Here is a 21,357-nt window from a genome sequence, read left to right as displayed (position 1 = left end):
GGAAGGAAGGAAGGAAGGAAGGAAGGAAATGTGGGAAGGAGGGAGGGAGGGAGGGAGGCTCAAACAACCAAAAAACAAGAAACAACATGGTAGTAGTAAGTCTTTACTTATCAACAATAACACTGAATGTCAATAGACTCAACTCTCTAATTAAAAGTCATAGAGTGGCTAAATGGATAAAGAAAATATATACAATTATATGCTGCCTACAAGAATCCTTTCCCTGTAAGGCCACACATAGGCTGAAAGTGAAGAGGTGGAAAGTTATTCCATGCAGTTGGAAACCAATCAAAAGCAGGAGTAGATATACTTATGGCAGATAAAATAGACTATATGCTTGAGAGTATAAAAAAGACAAAGAATGTCACTACATAATGATAAATGGGTCAATTCAGAGAGAATTTAACAATTATAAATATTTATGCATCAACACCAGAGCTACCAAGTATATAAAACAAATATTAATAGAACTAGAAGGAGAGAGAGTATTCTAAAATAATAATAGGGAACTGAAACATCTCACTCTCAGTAATAGACCAATCATTGAGACAGAAAATCAACAAAGAAACACGGAGCTAAACTACACACTAGATCAAATAGTCTTAACTGACATTTACAGAACATTCTACCCTACTGCTCCAAAATATATATTCTTTTCATAGGCACATAAAACATTCTCCAGAATAGACCATATGTTAGGCCACAAAACAAGTCTCAACAGATTCAAATGAATAGAAATCATATCAAGTATCTTTTTAGACCACAATGGAATAAAACTATAAATCAATAATAAAGGAAACAACAGAGAATACACAAACACATAGAAAGTAAACAATATGCTCTTGAATGACTAATTATTCAATGGAGAAATTAAGAAGATAATTTTAAAATTTATTGTAACAAATAAAAATGGAAATACAACATATCAAAAACTATGAGATACAGCAAAAGTAGTACTAAGAGAGAAATACACAGCAATGAACATCTATATCAAAGAAAACATTCAAACAAAGAACCCAATAATGCACCTCAGGGAACTAGTTAACTGACAACAGACCAAATCCAAAATTAGTAGAAGGAAATACATAATAAATATCGGAGCAGAAATAAATAAAATTGAGACCAAAAAAACAGAATATCAATGAAATAAAAAGTTGTTTTGGAAAAGATAAAATTGACAAATCTTTAGGTAGATTAACGAATAAAAAAGAGAAAAGACCCTAATATATAAAATCGGAAACAAAAACAGCTGAGACCACAGAAATACAAAGAAATATTAGAGACTATTATGAACCACTATATGTCAACAAATTGAAAACCCTAGGAGAAATGGATACATTCCTGGACACATACAACCTATCAAAATTGAACAATAAAGACATAGAAAACCTCAACAAACTCATAATAAGTAATGAGACTGAAACTGTAATAAAAAGTTTCCCATGAAAGCAAATACAAAATGGCTGACTATATGCAGCTAGTATTCACTTCTTTCATGGAAAGGAGCAAAAGGAGATACTCACACTTTGAATATATCATCTAAGAGAGAAAACTGGGATTCAACAGGGAAGTGATAGGAAGTACTGAAGGCTAAGAAGTAGACAAAAGTGAAGCACTCTATTTGGCTGGGAATGGCTGGAGCCAAGTGAAGCTCCTAGATGTGGTGTAAGAGTTAAGTGACAGCTGCCCAGGGCTCCACATTCCCATCACGGACTTGTATAGTGAAAGCTATGAGAGGGCCCCTTGACCTAAGGAGGCCCACAAGACTAACATAGAAAGCTGCCTAAGGATTATATAGAGGCACTGCTGTAGAGAGGGAACTCACACTGAGGCCAACAGGCTTCTGAGCCCTGAGAAACTACAGCTTGGCACCATTCTGAGAGCCAAGCACCCAAAGGACTGCATTCTGCCCCAGAGCTGATGCTGCCACTGCTGCAATCAGGCCAATGGGGGACAGAGAACGCCAGGCACCTTCATGCATCCCAAGGACAAAACCCATCACCATTGCAATACGGGACTGAAGCAAAAGCAAACAGCACTCCTCACAACTACATATATATAGTGGTCCCACTAAGAGTGACCCTTCCCTCCCCAGTGATACTCACACAGTTGGTACCATTCTGAGAGCCCAGCTTCCAAAGATCTACATCCTGCCATAGGGCTGAGACTAACACGGCTGCTGCTACCAACAAACAAAGGAGGAAGAGGAGAGGCTGAGCACTTTCGTGCACCTTGAGGACAAATCCCACTGGCACTGCTGTGTGCTGCCATGAGACCAAGGTGCGAGAAAACCATACTAGCCACAACTACCTGCCTACCCTGCACACACAGAGAGTGGCCCTGCCCTCCCAAATGGCAAGCTCACACTACACCCACTACTACACATACCTGAGCATCCCATCAACAACCTAGAAACCACCCTGCCACTGCCTATCACAGCCAGTGCCTGAATGTACTACCAAGGGGCCTGAGGACAGATCTGCCATCCCAGTCCCCTTTCCCCACTACCTGGGCAAACTGTCCAGGGGCCTGGGGATTCCCCAGCCCAGTCCACCACAGTTGGCAACTGAACATTCTTGCCAAGGTCTGAGTTTGGGTTGAGACAACATGCTGGTACCACCACAGTTGGAATCCACCCAAACCTACCACCAGCACACAAGGGTACTAGCATACCCAACCTGCTAAGGCCACCACCGAAACCAGTACACAATCCTTGGATTCTAATGGGTTGCTCCATGACCACTACTGCAATCATCCACATCACACCTGCTGTGGAGAAACCCCAGAAACCACCAACATGCCAAGACCATCACTGTAACTACTGGCACCCAAGAAAGTCACATGGAAGACCAAGACTCATCCTGCCAGGACCCACTAACATGAGTGTCATAAGCCACCCTCTCATCTAAGAACAGGCATATACAGCCTACCCTTGCAACCACTGGGGCCCAAAGACTGCCCTACCTGGCATCCTAAACTTCACTATAGTCTTTACTAATAACTGCACCCTCAGACACTGAGGAAATCAAAGATAACACTGATGCTATTTATAGCCAAAAAAATCATACAGATATTATATTACTACACATAGCCCAAATAAAAGCCAAAGCACCCTATCTATATCTATTTCTATATCTATATTTATATCTACCTATATTTATATGGTGTGTGTATATATATGTATATATACGTATATGTGTATATATATACACACATATGTATCTTCAGGAAAAAGTCCTCTCTTATGAAAATAAATTCAAAAAATTAGAAGAAGCAACTGTCACACCAGATTCTCAGATACAAAGGTAAGGCAAGAGGAAATGTGAACAAGCAAGGAAAATATTACACCTCCAATGGAACACAATAATTTTCTAGCAATGGATCAAAATCAAAAATAAATTTAAAAAATCTCAGATAAAGAAGTCAAAATACTGATTTCATTTTATTTTCTTTTTTTAATTTTCATTTTTGTAGGTACATAGGAGGTATAAATATTTATAAATATTTACAGATATGTAATGTATAATAATCACATCATGAAATATAGGGTATCCATCCCCTCAAGCATTTATCCTTTGTGTTACAAACAATCCAATTACACTGTTTTACTTATTTTTAAATGTAAAATTAAATTAGTATTGACTATAGTTGCCCTGTAGTGCTATCTAAAATTAGGCCTTTTTTGTTCAGGCTATTTTTTTGTACCAATTAACCATCCCCAGCTCCCACCAACCAACTCCCACAACTCTTCCCAGCATCTGGTAACCATCCTTCTACTCTCTATCTCCATGGCTTCAGTTGTTATAATTTTTAGATACCACAAATAAGTGAGAACATGCAATGTTTGTTTTCTATGCCTGGCTGATTTCACTTAACATAATGAACTCCAGTTCCACCCATGCTGTTGCAAATGACTGAACCTCATTCATTTTTCTAGTTAAATAGTACTCCATTGTGTATAAGTACCACATTTTATTTATCCATTCATCTGTTCATGGACACTTAGGTTGCTTCTAAGTCATATCTATTGTGAACAGTGCAGCAACAAACATGGGTGTGCAGATATCTCTTAGATATATTGAGTTCCTTTCCTTTGAGTGCATACCCAGCAGTGGAATTGCTGGATCATATAGTAGGTCTATTCCTAGTTTTTTGAGGAACCTCCAAACCTTTCTCCAAAGTGGTTGTACTATCTGACATTACCACTAACAGTGTATGAGAGTTCCCTTTTCTCCACATCTCGTCAGCACTTATTATTGTCTGTATGTTGGCTATAAGCCATTTTAACTGGAGTGAGATGATACCTCATTGTAGTTCTGATTTGCATTCCTCTGATAACCAATGATATTGAGCACCTTTTCATATGCCTGTTTGCCATTTGTATGTCTTCTTTTGAGAAATGTCTATTCAAATCTCTTGCCCATTATTTGAATTATCTGATTTATTTCTATAGAGTTGTTTGAGCTCCTTATGTATTCTGGTTATTAATCCTTTGTCAGACGGGTAGTTTGCAAATGTTTTATCTCATTCTGTGGGTTATCTCTTCTCTTTGCTGATTGTTTTGTTTGATGTACAGATGCTTTTTAACTTGATAAAATCCCATTTGTCCATTTTTGCTTTTCTTTCCTGTGCTTATGGAATATTACTCAAAAAAATCATTGTTTAGACCAATGTCCTGGAGAGTTTCCATAATGTTTTCTTGTAGTAGTTTCATAGTTTGTGGCCTTAGATTTAAGTCTTTAATTCATTTTGATTTTTGTACATGGCGAGAGATAGGGGTCTAGTTTCATTCTTCTGCATATGAATATCCAGTTTTCTCAGCATCATTTAATGAAGAGACTGTCCTTTCTGCAATAAATGTTCTTTACACCTTTGTCAAAACTGGGCTTACTGTAGGTGTGTAGGTTTCTTTCTGGGTTCTCTATTCTGTTCCATTGGTCTATGTATCTGTTTGATCCAGTACCGTGCTCTTTTGGTTACTATAGCTCTGTAGCATAATTTAAAGTCAGGTAATGTAATTCCTCCAGTTTTGTTCTTTTTGCTTAGAATAGCTTTGGCTATTCTGGGTTCCATATTAATTTTAGGACTGTTCTTTTCTATTTCTGTCAAGAATGTCATTGGTGTTTTAATAGGGATTGAGCTGAATCTGTAGATTTCTTTGGGTAATATGAATATTTTAACAATACTGATTCTTTCAATCCATGAACATGAAATATCTTTCCAATTTTTGGTATCCGCTTTAATTTCATCAGTGTTTTATAGTTTTCATTACAGAGATATTTCACTTCTTTAATGAAGTCAATTCCTAGGTATTTAATTGTATTTGTTGCCATTATAAATAGGACTACATTTTTTCATTTCCATTTCAGTTTGTTTATTGTTAGCATATAGAAATACTACTAAGTTTTGTATGTTCGTTTTGTGTCCTGCAACTTTACAGAATTTTTTTATCACTTCCAATAGTTTTTTGGTGAGGTCTTTAGGTTTTTCCACATATAAGATCATATTATTTGCAAACAAGGATAATTTGATTTCTTCCTTTCCAATCTGGATGCCTACTATATATTTCTCTTCTCTTATTGCTCTAGATAGGACTTCTGGTATAAAGTTGAATAGCAGTGGTGAAAATGAGCATCCTTGTCATTTTCCAGATGTTAGAGAAAAGGTTTTCAGTTCTTCCCTACTCAAAATGACATTAGCTGTGGGTCTGCCATACGTTGTTCTTATTATGTTCAGGTATGTTCCTTCTATATCCTGTTTTTTAGGGTTTTATCATAAAGGGATGTTGAATTTATAAAATGCTTTTCAGAATCAATTGAAATGATCATGCAGATTTGTCCTTCATTTTGTTGATATGATATATCACATTGATTAATTTGTGTACACTGAACCATCTTTGCATCCCAGGGATAAATACCACTTGTTGAATTTGGTTTGAGAATAGTTTTCTGAAAATTTTTGAATCAGTGTTCATCATTGATACTGTACTCCAGCTTTCTTTCCTTTGTCTTTAACAGGTTTTGGTATCAGGGTAATATTGGCCTCGTAGAATGAGTTTGGAAGGATTCCCTCCTCTATTTTTCAGAATACTTTAAAGAGGATTAGTAATAGTTCTTCTTTAAATGTTCGGTACAATTCAGAAGTGAAGCCATTGGTTCCTGGGCTTTTCTTTACTTGGAGACCTTTATTACGGCTTTTATCTCATTACTTGACTGTTTTGGTTTTGGATTTCTTCATAGTTTAGCCTTGGTAGTTTTTAAGTGTTTAGAAATTTGTCCATTTCTTCTAGATTTTCCAATTTATTGGCACATAGTTGCTTGTAGTTAGCCACTAATTTTAATTTCAGCAATATCTGTTGTAATGTTTCATTTTTCATCTCTGATTTTATTTATTTAGGTCTTTTCTCTTTTTTCCTTAGTGTGGCTAAAGGTTTGTTGATTTAACTTTTCAAAAAAAAAAACCAGCTTTTTGTTTCATTGATTATTTGTGTTTTTTTTAATTACATTTATGCCTGCTCTGCTTTTCTTTTTCTGCTAATAATTTTGGGTTTGCTTTGCTTTTCCTTTTCTTGTTCTTTAAGATGCATTCTTAGGTTGTTTATTTTATGTTATTCTTTTTTGATGTAGGTTTCTATACCTAAAAGCTTCCCTCTGTGTACTGTTTCAGCTGAATACAACAGGTTTTTGTATGCTGTGATTCCATTATAATCTGTTTCAATAAATTTTTTAAATTTTCTTCTTTATTTCTTCATTGACACACTGGTCATTCAAGAGTATATTGTTTAATTTCCATGTATTTGTACAGTTTCTAAACTTCTTGATATAGATTCCTTGTTTTGTTCCATTGTGGTCATAGAAAATGCTTGATGTTATTTCCATATTTTAGAATGTTTTAAGAATTGTTTTGTGGCCAAACCTAGGTTCTATCCTTGAGAATAATCCATGTTCTGAGAAAAAGAATGTCTATGCAGCAGCTTTTAAATGAACTATTCTGTAAGTATCTATTAGGTCCACTTGGTCTACGATTCAAATTAAGTGTGATATTTCTTTTTAATGTACTGTTCACAATACTTGTCTAACACTGAAAGTAGGGTGTTGACATTTCCAGCTATTTGTTGCATTGGAGTCTATCTCTCTCTTTAGCTGTAATAATATTTGCTCTATATGTCTGGGTGCTCCAGTGTTGGGTACACATATATTTAAAATTGTCTTATTTTCTTGCTGAATTGACCTTTTCTGATTTTATGTTAATCTTTTTTGTCTCTTATAGTTTTTGTCTTGAAATTGATTTTGTCTGATAAAAGTACAGAAACTCTTTTTTTTTATTTGGTTTCCACTGGGATGAAAGATCCATTTTGATCCCTTTATTTTCAGTCTATGTGTGTCTTTATAGGTGAAGTGAGTATCTTGTAGGCAATAGCTTAATAGGTCTTCTTTTTTAAAAAAATTCTGGGGCCCATCGCGGTGGCTCACACCTGTAATCCTAGCACTTTGGGAGGCCGAGGCGGGCCTCAGGAGTTCGAGAACATCCTGGCTAACACAGTGAAACCGCATCTCTACTAAAAATACAAAAAATTAGCCGGGCATGGTGGCAGGCACCTGTAGTCCTAGCCACTCGGGAGGCTAAGGCAGGAGAATGGCATGAACCCGGGAGGCAGAGCTTGCAGTGAGCCAAGATCACAAAAATAAAATAAAATAAAATAAAATAAAATAAAATAAAATAAAATAAAATTCTGCCACCATACGTCTTTTGGAGAGTTTAGTCCTTTTACATTCAATGTTATTATTAATATGTAAGTATTTACTCCTGCCGTTTTATCATTCAGTTTCTGGCTGTTTTGTTGTATTCTCTTCCGTATTCTTTCCCTCCTGTCTTCCTTTTAGTGAAGGTGATTTTTTCTGGTGATATGATTTAGTTTCTTGCTATTTATTTTCTGTGTCACCATTGTCTGTTTTTTAATTTGAAATTACCATGAGGCTTTAAGTAGTATCTTACAAACAACTATTTTAAGCTGATAACAACTTAGCATTGTTTTCATAGACAAACAAGCAAAAAAAAAAAAAACTAATAAAGACTTTAAGCCTTAACTTCATCCCCCCATATTTTAAAAATTTTCTTGTGATTATTTATATCTAATTATACTATGTATCGAAGAGTTGTTGTAGTTATTATTTTTATTGGTTTATAGTTTAGTCTTTCTACTTAAGATACTTACACACCACAGTTAGAGCATTATAATATTCTGTGTTGTTCTGTGTACTTATTATTATAAGTCACTTTTGCACCTTCAGATGATTACTTATTGCTTATAAACGTCCTTTGTATACTAATTAAAATACTCCTTTTAGCATTTCTTGTAAGACTTATCTGATGTTGATGAAATCCCTCAGCTTTCATTCATCTGGGAAAGTCCAGATACTCTAAATCATTACTCTCAGGTTCAAACTTCCACAGATCTCTAGAGCAGGTGCACAATACTTCCAGTCTCTTTGCTCAAGCATAGCAAGAATGACCTTACTCCAGTTCTCAATAAGTTCCTCATCTCCATCTGAGACCTCCTCAGCCTAGACTTCACTGTCCATAGCAGTATCAGCATTTTGGTCACAACAATTTAACAAGTCTCTAGGAAGTTCCAAACTCTCCTTCCTCTTCCTGTCTTCTTCTAAGCCCCTCACACTCTTCCTACCTTTGCCTGTTACCCAGTTCCAAAGTTGCTTCCACTTTTTCAGGTATCTTTATAAGAACACCTCACTCCCAGTACCAACTTTCTGTTTTAGGCTGTTCTTGCACTGCTTATAGAGAACTATTTGGGATAGGATAATTTATAAAATTGGCTCACAATTAAACAGGCTCTACAGGAAGCATGACTAGGGAGGCCTCAGGAAACTTACAATCATGGTGGATGGAAAAGGGGAAGCGGGCACATCCTACATGGCTGTAGCAGAAGGGAAGGAAGAAAAGCAGGAGTTTCTACATACTTTAAAAGACAGGTCTCAAGAGAACTCACTCACTATCATGAGAAGAGCAAGAAGAAAATCTGCCCTCATGATCCAATCACCTCCCTCCAGGCTCCTCCCTCCAACATTAGTTATTACAACTTGACATGAGATTTAGGCAAGACACAAATCCAAACCATATCAATAATAAACCAAATACATCAGTAATAAACCCTGAATGTGAATGGATTAAGTTCTCCACTTAAAAGATATATATTGGTTGAATGGATAAGAAAACATGATACAATGATACTCTGACTACAAGAAATGCACTTTATCTGCAAAGATATATTCATAGACTAAAAGTGAAAAGATAACAAAAATTCTATGCGAATGGAAACCACAGGGAAACAGGAATAGGTATGCTTATATCAGATGAAATAGACTTTAAGTCAAGTATAGTAAAAAAAATAAGACAAGGAGGATCATTATATAGTAATAAATGGATCAATTTAGCAAAAGGATGAAACAATTTAAACATATATGCACCCAACTCTGGAGCACCCAGATTCATAAGGCAAATACTACTAAATATAAAGAGAGAGATAGGTTCCAATACAATAATAGTGGGGGACTTCCACACCCCACTCTCAGCATGAGACAAATCATCTAGACAGAAAATTAGTAAGGAAACATTGCATTTAATACCAATGTTGCAGTGTATACATTCTTTTCACCAGCACATGGAACATATTCCAGGATAGACAATATGTTAATCCAGAAAACAAGTCTCAAACAAATATTTTAAAAATAAAAATTATTTCAAGTTTCTTTTCAATGGAATAAAACTAGAAATCAATACCAAGAGGAAATTCAGACACTATACAAAAACACAGATATTAAAAAACACATTCCCGAATGACCACTGGGTCAATAAAAAATTAAGCTAGAAATTTAAGAAATTATTGAAAGTAATAAAAATGGAAATATAACATACCAAATCTGTGGAATACAGCAATATCAAGGCTAATAGAGAAGTTTATAATAATAAATACTTACATCAAAAAAGTAGAAAGTTACAAATTGACAATCTGATAATGCACTTCAAGGAATTAGAAAAGCAAGAACAAACCAAAAATGAAAACACAACATACCAAGAACAAACCAAACTCAAAATTAGCAAAAAAAAAAAAAAAAAGAATGATCAGAGAAGAACTAAATGAAATACAGATGAACAAAACAATACAAACAATCAACAAAATGGTAACTGAAAGGATAAATAAAATTGATAAAACACTAACTAGACTAATGAAGAAAAGAAGAGAAAAGACTCCAATAAAAAAATCAGAAATTATTTTGGACTTACACTACCCTTTAGAACAAATGTACCTAAGAGATATATACAGAACATTTCATGCAACAGCAGCAGAGTACACATTCTTCTCAAGTACACATTGAACATTATCCAGGACATATTATATGTTAGGACACAAAACAAGTCAAAACAAACTTAAGATGATTGAAATTATATCAAATACCTTATTCCAACTACAATGATGTAAAACTAGATATCAAGACCAAGATGAAAGCTTGAAAATTTACAAACGTGGAATTTAAACAACACACTCCTGAACAACCAATGAGTTAAGGAAGAAATCAAAATGGAAATAAAAAAAATTTTGATGTAATCCCAGCACTTTGGAAGGCCAAGGCGGGCAAGATCACTTGAGGCCAGGATCTTGAGACCAGCCTGACCAACACAGCGAAAACCTGTCTCTACTAAAAATATAAAAATTAGCTGGGCATGGTGGCATACACCTGTAGTCCCAGCTAGCCAGGAGGCTGAGGCATGAGAATTACTTGAACCGGGGAGTTATGGGTTGCAGTGAGCCGAGATGATACCACTGCACTCCAGCCCAAATGACAGAGCGAAACTGTCTCAAAAAAAAAAAAAAAAAAAGGGAAAAACAAAAATGAAAATACAACATACAAAACCTATGGAATGCAGCAAAAACAGTTCTAAAGGGACATTTATTATGATATAGGCTGATGTGAAGAGAAAAGAAATGTCTCAAATAAACTTAACTTTGTAACTCAAGAAACTACAAAAAGACCAAACTGAGTCCAAAGTTAGTAGTATGAAGAGAACGAAGATAAGAACAGAAATAAATTAATTAGTGACTAGAAAAACAATAGAAAATATCAATGAAACTAAGAGTTGGTTTCATTGAAAAGATAAACAAAATTGGCAAGCCTTTAGCTAGATTAAGAAAAAAGAAGACTCAAATAATTGAAATAAGAAATAAAACAGGGGAAATTATAATTGATTTCATAGAAATATAGATAATATACACTGACATATTGGAAAACCTAGTAGAAATAAATTACTAGACAAATATAAATATAACCATACTAAATCACTAAGAAATACAATCTGAATAGACCAATAATGAATAAGGAGATTGAATCAGCAATCAAAAATCTCCAAATAATGAAAATCTCAGGACCAGATAGCTTCGCTGGTGAATTCTTCCAAACATTTAAAGATGCATTAATACCAATGCTTCTTAATGGCTTCCAAACGATTAAAAATAACACATATGAACTTATTTTATGAGGCCAGCTTTAGGTTGATACAAAAAAGAGACAATAATTCTACAAAACAGGTAGGCCAATACCTCCAATGAACATGAATATAAAAAGTCCTCAAGAAGATACTAGCAAGCTGAATTTAGTAGCAGATTTAAAGGATTATACACCATTATGAAGTGGAATTTATTCCTAGAATGCAATGATGGTTTGAGAAATGCAGATCAATAAATATGATATACCACATTAAAAATTTAAGAATAAAAATTGTGATCATTTCAATAAATGCAGAAAAAGCATTTCACACTATTCAACACCCTTTTCATAATAAAGACTCAACATATTAAATAGAGAAAGCACCTTAACATAATAAAGGACAGATATGACAATCCAACAGCAAACATCATACTCAAGAATGAAAAGCTGAAAGCTTTTTTTCTAATAAGAAGAACAAATTAAGGATGTCCATTCTTGCCATTCGTATTCAACATAGCACAGAAAGACCTAGCCAGAACAATCAGGAAAGAAAAAAATAAAAGACATCCAAATTGAAAAGGAAGAAGATAACATTGTCTCTGTTTGCAGATTACATGATCTGATGTATAAAAAACCCAAAAGACTTAATGAAAATACTGTTATAACTATAAATTCAGTAAAGTTGTAAAACACAAAACCAACAATAAAGCCAGTAACATTTCTATACACTAACAATGAATTATCTGAAAAACAAATTGAGAAAACAATTCCATTTACAGGAGCATCAGAAAGAATAAAATACTTAGAATTAAATTTAACCAATGATGTGAAAGATTGTGCACTAAAAACTATAAAAATTGATGAAAGCATTCAAAGACAAATAAACGGAAAGACATCCCACGTTCACGAATGAAAAAAATTTGTTAAAATATGCATCCTCTATACTAGTCAGAGAAATCTACAGATTCAACGCAACCTCTATCAAAATTCCAATGGCATTTTTCTTTATTTTATTTTATGTTCTGGAATACATGTGCAGAACGTGCAGGTTTGTTACATAGGTAAACGTGTGTCGTGATGATTTGCTGCACCTATCAACTCATCACCTAGGTATTAAGCCCCGCATGCATTAGCTATATATCCTGATGCTCTCCCTCCCGCTGTCTCCCTGACAGGCCCCAGTGTGTGTTGTTACCCTCCCTGTGTCTATGTGTTCTCATTGCTCGGCCCCTACTTATGAGTGAGAACATGCAGTGTTTGGTTTTCTGTTCCTGTATTCGTTTGCTGAGGATGATGGCTTCCAGCTTCATCCATGTCCCTGCAAAGGACATGATCTCATTCCTTTCTATGGCTGCATAGCATTCCATGGTGTGTGTGTACCACATTTTCTTTATCCAGTCTATCATTTATGGGCATTTGGGTTGATTCCATGTCTTTGCTACTGTGACTAGTGCTGCAATGAAATACATGTGCATGTATCTTTATAATGGAATAATGTACATTCCTGTGGGTAATGGGATGGCTGGATCAAATGGTATTTCTTGTCCTAGATCCTTGAGGAATTGCCATACTCTCTTCCACAATGGTTGAAGTAATTTACATTCCCACCAACAGTGTAAAAACATTCCTATTTCTCCACAGCCTTGCCAGCATCTGTGGTTTCTTGACTTTTTAATAATCATCACTCTGACTGGTGTGAGGTAGCATCTCATTGTGGTTTTGATTTGCATTTCTCTAATGATGAATGATGTTGAGCTTTTTAAAATATGTTTGTGGCCACAGAAATGTCCTCTTTTGAGAAGTGTCTGTTCATGTCCTTTCCCCGCTTTTTGATGGGGTTGTTTTTACTTGTAAATTTCTTTAAGTTTCTTGTAGATTCTGGATATTAGACCTTTGTCAGATGGGTAGATTGCAAATATCTTCTCCCATTCTGTAGGCTGCCTGTTTGCTCTGATGATAGTTTCTTTTGCTGTGCAGAAGCTCTTTAGTTTAATTAGATCCCGTTTGTCAATTCTGGCTTTTGTTGCAATTGCTTTTGAGGATTTTATCATAAAGTCTTTGCCCATGCCTATGTCTTGAATGCTATTGCATAGATTACCTTCTAGGGTTTTTATGGTTTTGAGTTTCACATTTAAGTCTTTAATCCATCATCATTTAATTTTTGTATAAGATGTAAGGAAAAGGTCCAGTTTCAGTTTTCTGCATATGTCTAGCCAGTTTTCCCAGCACCAAACAGGGAATCATTTCCCCATTGTTTTTACATCAGGTTTGTTGAAAATCAGATGGATGTAGATGTGTGGCCTTATTTCTGAGATCTCTATTCTGTTCCATTGGTCTAAATGTCTGTTTTGCTACCAGTGCCATGCTGTTTTGGTTACTGGAGCCTTGTAGTATAAGTCATGTAGTGTGATACCTCCAGTTTTGTGCTTTTTGCTTAGGATTATCTTGGCTATAATGGCTCTTTTTTGGTTCCACATGAATTTTAAAGTAGTTTTTACTAACTCTATGAAGAATGTCAATGGTAGTTTGATGAGAATAGCACTGAATCTGATGATTATGTGTCTTGGGGTTGATCCTCTCATGGAGTATCTTACTGGGGCTCTCTGTATTTCCTGAATTTGAATGTTGGCCTGTCTTTCTAGGTTGGGGAAGTTCTCCTGGATGATATCCTGAAGTTGTTTTCCACTTGGTTCCATTCTCCCCATCTCTTTCGGTACTCCAATCAGTCATAGCTTTGGTCTTTTTACACAGTCTCATATTTCTCAGAGGTTTTGTTCATTCCTTTTCATTCTTTTTCCTCTAATCTTGCCTGCCCACCTTATTTCAGCAAGGTAGTCTTTAAGTTCTGATATTCTTTCTTCCACTTAATTGATTCAGCTGTTGATACTTGTGTTTGCATCACCAAGTTCCTGTGCTGTGTTTTTCAGCTCCATAAGGTCATTTATGTTTCTCGCTAAACTGGTTATTCCAGTTAGCAGCTCCTGTAACCTTTCATCATTGTTCTTAGCTTCTTTGCACTGGGTTAGAACATGCATACTTTATACTACTCAAAGAAATCTACAGATTCAATGCAATCCCTATCAAAATTCCCATAGTATTTTTCACATAAATAAACTATCCTGAAATTTGTATGGAAACACAAGAGACCCTGAATAGCTAAAGCAACCTTGAATAAGAGAAACAAAGCTAGAATTATCACACTTTCTGATTTTAAGTAATACAACAAAACTGTAATAATCAAAGCAATATAGTACTGGCATAAAAACAAGCACATAGACCAATGAATAGAAAGCAACAAAATTAAGCCACAAATACACAGCTAACTAATCTTTAACAAAGGTACCAATAATACACAATGGAGAAAAAAATAGTCTCTCCAATAAATGGTGCTGGGAAAACTGGGCATCCACATGCTAAAGAATGAAATTGGGCTCTAATCTTGCAACATAGACAAAATCAACTCAAGATGGATTAATGATTTTTAAATGTGAGACTTGAGAGTTTAAAACTCTTAGAATAAAACATAGGGGAAAATCTCCTTGACATCAGGCTGGGCAATGAATTTTTGGGTATAACACCAAAAGCACAGGCAACTAAAGCAAAAATACGTAAGTGAGACTACATGAAACTAAAAAGTTTCTGTACAGCAAAAAAAAAATTCAATACAAAGAAAAGGCAACCTATGGAATTGGAGAAAATATTTGCAAGCCATATATCTGATAAGGATTTGATATCCAAAATATATGAGGAACTGATATAACTCAATAACAAAAATAATATTCCAATTAAAAAATGAACAAAGAACTTGAACAGACATTTTTCCAAAGAAGACATAAAAATTGCCACCAGGTATATGAAAGGATGCTCAACATCACTAATCAGCAGAGAAATGCAAATCAAAACCACAATGAGATATCGCCTCACACCTGTTAAGATGGTTATTACCGAAAAGTCAAAAGATAAGTATTGATGAAGATGTGGATAAAGAGGAACCCTTGTACGCTCTTGATGGGAATACAAATTGGTACAGATGACACGGAAAACAGTATAGAGGCTCCTCAAAAAATTAAAAATAGAATTTGTGATCTAACACTTCCATTTCTGGGTATATATAAAACATTAAATCACTATTTTAAAGAGATAACTGCTCTGCTTTGTAAATTGTAGCATCATTCACCATAGCCAAGATATAGAAAATACTTAAGTGCCTGTCAACAAACGAATGGAAGAAGAATGTGGCACAGGTTAAGCATCCCTAAAGCAATAATCCAAACTCTGAAATACTCCAAAATTAAAAAATTTTGGGCGCGGACATGACACCACAAGTGGAAAATTCAACACCTGACCTGTGATAGCTTTCAGTCAAAACTTTGTTTTATGCACAAAATTATTTAAAATATTCTATAAAATTACCTTCAGGTTATGTGTACAGGGTATATATAAAACATAAATGAACTTTGTGTTTGGACTTGGGACCCATCCTCAAGATATTTCATTATATATATGTGAATATTCCAAAACTTGAAAATACTCAAAATTCAAAACACTTCTGCTCTCAAGCACTCCCATTCTAGATAAGGGATACTAAACCTGTGTGTGTGTGTGTGTGTGTGTGTGTGTGTGTGTGTGTGTGTGTGTGTGTGTAATATTATATAGGCTTAACAAAAATGAAATCCTGCTATTTGAGACAACGTGAATAAATCTGGAGGGCATTATGCTAGGTGAAATAAGCCAGACACAAAAAGACAAACACTTCATGATCTCACTTATATGTGGAATCTGTAAAAGTCAAACTTACCAAAACAGAGAGTAGAATGGTGGTTACCAGGGACTGGGGATTGTGGGAAAATACGAAGACACCAAACAGAGAGTAGAATGGTGGTTACCAGGGACTGGGGATTGTGGGAAAATAGGAAGATATTCATCCAAGGGCATAAATTTTCAGTTATACGATGAATAAGTTCTGGATATCTAATGTATAACATGGTGACATTAGTTAATAATGTATTATATATTTGAAATTTGCTAAGAAATTACATCTTAAATATTCTCACCAAAAAAGGTAACTATGCAAGATGATGGATATGTTAATTAGCTTGATTGTGGTAATTATTTCACAATGCATATATCAAAGCATTATGTTGCATACCTTAAACATATACAATTTTATTTATCAATCAATGATACCTCAATAAATCTGGAAAAAAAGAGTAAAGCCACAGAATGGAAAATATTTTTTCAATGAATATTATTTGAGAAAACACTTGTATCCAGAACTTTGAAAGAACTCCTACAATGCAATAATAAAAAGACACACAATCCAATAAAAATTAGCCAAAGAGCTAGACATTTCACAAAATAAAGTATATGAATGGCCGATGAGTACTTGAAAAGGTGCTCAACCTCATTAATTATCAGAAAAATACAAATTAAAGCCACAATTAGTAAATATTTTACAATCACAAGAAGACTGACAACACTGAATAGGTGCAGATGTAGCAATTCTTAAGGAAAAGATGTGAGCTTTACTCATCTCTGTGCCCCTAGTAATTAGTATTATACTTGTAAATAGGAGGATGTAAAATAATTATTCAATGGATAGATGGATGGATAAACATAGGGAGAAAAGGTGGCAGGGGAGAGAGTCAGAGAGCAAAAATCAGAGCAGCAGAAAAGAAGACAGGAAAAACAGAGAAAAGAATAATTAAAATCAGGTGGCTCCTTAAGTAAAAGTTACACAGCCTTTGAATTGTACAGTATAAAATTAAAGCACATTTGGAAGAGAGAACAATTATCAAATCAATTTCGCTTTAACAAAACCTGAAACCATTTTATAAATTAATTACTGAAAAATACAGGATGTTCTTTTATGCAACCAATTTGGCAGAACCTGAAATACAAACAATTCTATAATCCATAAATTTAAAAAGACAAACATAAAACTGAGTTTCTAGTTCAGCTTCAAATTTTTTTATTAGACCTTACTGTTTTGACAAATTATTCCTATGAAGTTGTCTGCTCATTAAACATGTTTAGCCATCACTACTAATATTAAAGGACCAAGTTTATTCAGATCTATGTTTGCTACATGCTCCTTAAATTTACCTTTTTATAAATTTAGAATCCAAATCACAGAGGACTCAGTATAATTTTAAAATAACATTTGAATAAAAAATTTATATTTGCTGGATACTTCAAATTTCTAGATGTAAAATTTTACATGGATACCATAAGAGTAAACTGGTCTTTATACTAAACCTTGCTCTATGTGGAATAAGATCCAGTTTGTTACCTGATACTACAGTTCACATTTTAACAATCAGTGCCATGGCTTTCCTTTAAATTCCCACCACTGTATGCCGCTGCTCTACCCACAGGTGGGGTCTGAAATTAATCTTGTTATTGAAAGTAAGAAGTCTTAAATATAAGTCATGGATACCCAAATATCCTATATATTCATTATATTCTTCTAAATGTTGGAAACCAAGTGAGATTGACAAGTAAACACAAGACCAAAAACATACCATATCCTCACAGTCTGCCCTCCAGGAAAACTGGGAAGTTGGAGAAATGTATCTTCATATTGAATTAATATTTACTGAATATCCTTCATACACCCTGCCCTCAGAATTCCCTGTTGATTCTCAGGAATACCCATGTGTGGTCACAAGCTTAACCATTTTTATCACTCTTTACTCCAGACTTTTGTTCTCAGTTTTCCCAATAAAAATGTTCATTCATCATTCCCTGGTGTTTTCTTCTCTGTCAGATTTTATGCTGTATAACAGGATAAAGAAATTTACACAGATAAACAAATAGTTAACCAAGTAGTGTTTCCTCTTCCATATAATATTTTAACATTGACACACGGCCCTCTAGAGACAATGCACATACTACCAGCGATAGTGGCTGTTCCACAAATCAGGCCTCTGTTGGCCTCCATAATGCTACTTAGTCTCCCCTTAGAACATATACACAACAGAAAAGGCACCCTTGAGGTAAGGCAATGTTTGTCCGCTTGGCTTCAACATTTTAAAAGCAAAGGAATGCCTTTACCATTTTCCCAAAGAAGTAATCCAGCACTCTGGTTAATGTGAAACGCCTTTGTATTTGGCATCACCACTGTGTAGTAAAGGGTAATCTCAGCAGGCCTGCGTTGTCTAAATCCTACACATTCCAAAGGTTCTTAGGACTGACCTTTGTTAGGGTCCTGTGAAATAACTTCTAAGCCCTTGGAATATGCTGTCTGATTAAAAGTCTTTGTATACCCAGAGCCTTGGGACACACCAGATAGAATATGCTAACAGTGTGATTTATCACGAACATCTGGGGCCCTGGGCCACACTGAATCAGTTTGATAAGGAGAGAGAGATGCTGGAGACTGAGTAGCTAAGGTCAGTCATGCTTTGCATGCTTATATGGCTGACACCCAATAAAACCCTGGCAACCAAGTCTTGGATGAGCAATCCTGTTTAACAACACTTTCCCCATGTTGTCACACATGGTTGCTGGGAAAATTAAGTGCTGTCTGTTTCCCTCCAGTGGGAGAGGACAACTGGAAAACTACACCCATTTCTTGTGGCCTCTACCCTATGCATCTTTACCCTTTATTGGTTTTTATCCGTATCCCTTTATTGTAATGTATGATGATGATGACTGTAACAGCTTTTGTAAGTTCTGTCAGTCCTTCTAGTGAATCATCCCATTGAAGGGTGATCATGGGGACCCCCAACATGACCATGTTTTATTGTTTCATTCACACAAAAGATAAAATCGTCTTCTATTCACAAGTTTATATATACATATATATATATAAAGTGTGTGTATATATATACACATACACGTACCAGATATGGAATTAATTTGCCACTATAACCAACCATTTTGACAAACTTTAGGTTGTCTAAATCCTACACGGGATTTAGGCAAGAAAAGGCAAGTGTGAAAATGAGAGTTATTTATATTCAGACAAATAATACACAAGTCTACACAACAGCCCAAAGGCAAAATACCGGTAGCTCCGGGAGGAAGACAAATTAGACTGACATTTTTAATTAAAACTGGTCTGCTTCCTGGAATGCATAGATTTTTTTTCATAGCTCTCTCACCAAAGACAAGAGCCACATATTTTTAAGAGCATTTCTAAAATAAAAAATACAAAAATTAAATATGAGCATCTATTAAAGTGCATTACTTTACATTTATTGGGTTTCTCCTGATATTCATACCATAAATGGAATTTTCATAACTAAAATATCTGCCCATAAAAAGAAAAGCTGATGGCAGAAAGGTAAATAAATTTTTAACTGAGTTTTTACTTCCTGGCATTTTTTAACACTTACAGCTATTTTCTTCATCCAAAGCTATTACAAAATGTTCTTGCCTATACAAATGGACATAGAGAAAAATATAAAATCCAAGCAATGAGAAGAGAAAATAGAAGCAAAACCAACGGAATATCCTGAAACTCCTACCTCTCCTGGACCTCATGGGCCTAAGAATACTGCGCTGGTCATGGTAAAGTGATACAGAAGCAATCTTATCTTTTGGTGCATTCTTTTCTCCTTCTTTTCAAGCTTCCCTAAATTTCCTCCTTTCTGGATGTAGAGATACTCAGAATGCTACCCTGACTCCTAGCTAAGAGAGCACCCCACGTGCCCAATTTCTTTGCTCTTTATCAAATGTTGGTCAAATTGCTTCTTGTCTTTTCAGAATCCCATACTCTGCCATGTTTCTCTGGGTGGTAACTGTTCATCAGATAGCATAAGTAGATCCTGACTCCCAAGCCAAGCAGTCTAACTTTACTACTCAACTCAGCATTATACTCTTTACTCTCAAGTAGCTTTCCTGTAAGTAGAGTGCTCTGGAAAGAGAGGAGCAAACTCTTGATCTGAAGCATTAACCATAAATCAACTGAGAATGAGACTTGTTTTCACCACTCAAATAATTGCCTCATACCCTTAGGTGAGAATGTCCTTGCTGAAACGTGGCAATAATGTCAGCCCAATTTAGAAAACTGGGTAACTTTCTTTACCCTTAAAGATACTCAGTTTTTCTCTGGTCATCTCCAGAACAATATCCAACTAAAATTGGATTAGGGAATTTGATCTTCTGTCCAAATACCGTTTGCAGAGTAGCAAAAGGTACAACACATTTTCCTCATCTATTCTATTTGGGATGTTCACCATTCCAAAAGCTGTGAACACTACACATTCCATAAACTGAGAACAGCAGAGAAGCTGTTTTTGTGTTTGATGCTTTTCTGGGCCATTTTGTTCAAGCTTATATCAAATCCCCTGTGCACTTTTTTCAACATCCAATTAATAAATTAGTTGTCATACAAACTATATGCCAGGCACTGTGCTATTTGCTGAGTTCCATTACTCATTCAAACTCAGATGTTTCTAGATGATGGTACTTTCCCTCCCTTATAACATATTTGCATTTTCACAGAGATTTTAATGCCCTGTACCAAGGAAGTAGTTCTAATGGTGAATGCTGTACATCACTGAAGTAGGTGGTGAGAGAGATCTTTGGAGAAATGTCTTTGATATGTTTTCTAGTATCTCTTATACTATAACCTTATATAACCCATCAACTAGTCTGCCTACTAGTAACAACAGTTAAACCCATGGTCCAGTTTTGCTTCAACTAATATATTTAAATAATAATGCATATTCCCTCCTTTGAGACTAAAGCATTATTTCAAAACATCCTACCAATCAAGTAGAGAATCCATAGATTCTCTGCAATGAGAATCCATAGATAATTCAGAATAATGTCTGAAATTTGCACTCTTGCTCTATTGTGGTATTGCTCTGAGTCCTAAATCCTCCTTTAGATTAAAAGTAGACTC

The sequence above is a fragment of the Nomascus leucogenys genome, chromosome X (genome assembly GCF_006542625.1).
Source record: "Nomascus leucogenys isolate Asia chromosome X, Asia_NLE_v1, whole genome shotgun sequence".
NCBI lineage: Eukaryota > Metazoa > Chordata > Mammalia > Primates > Hylobatidae > Nomascus > Nomascus leucogenys.
Note: the sequence above shows the minus strand (reverse complement) of the source record.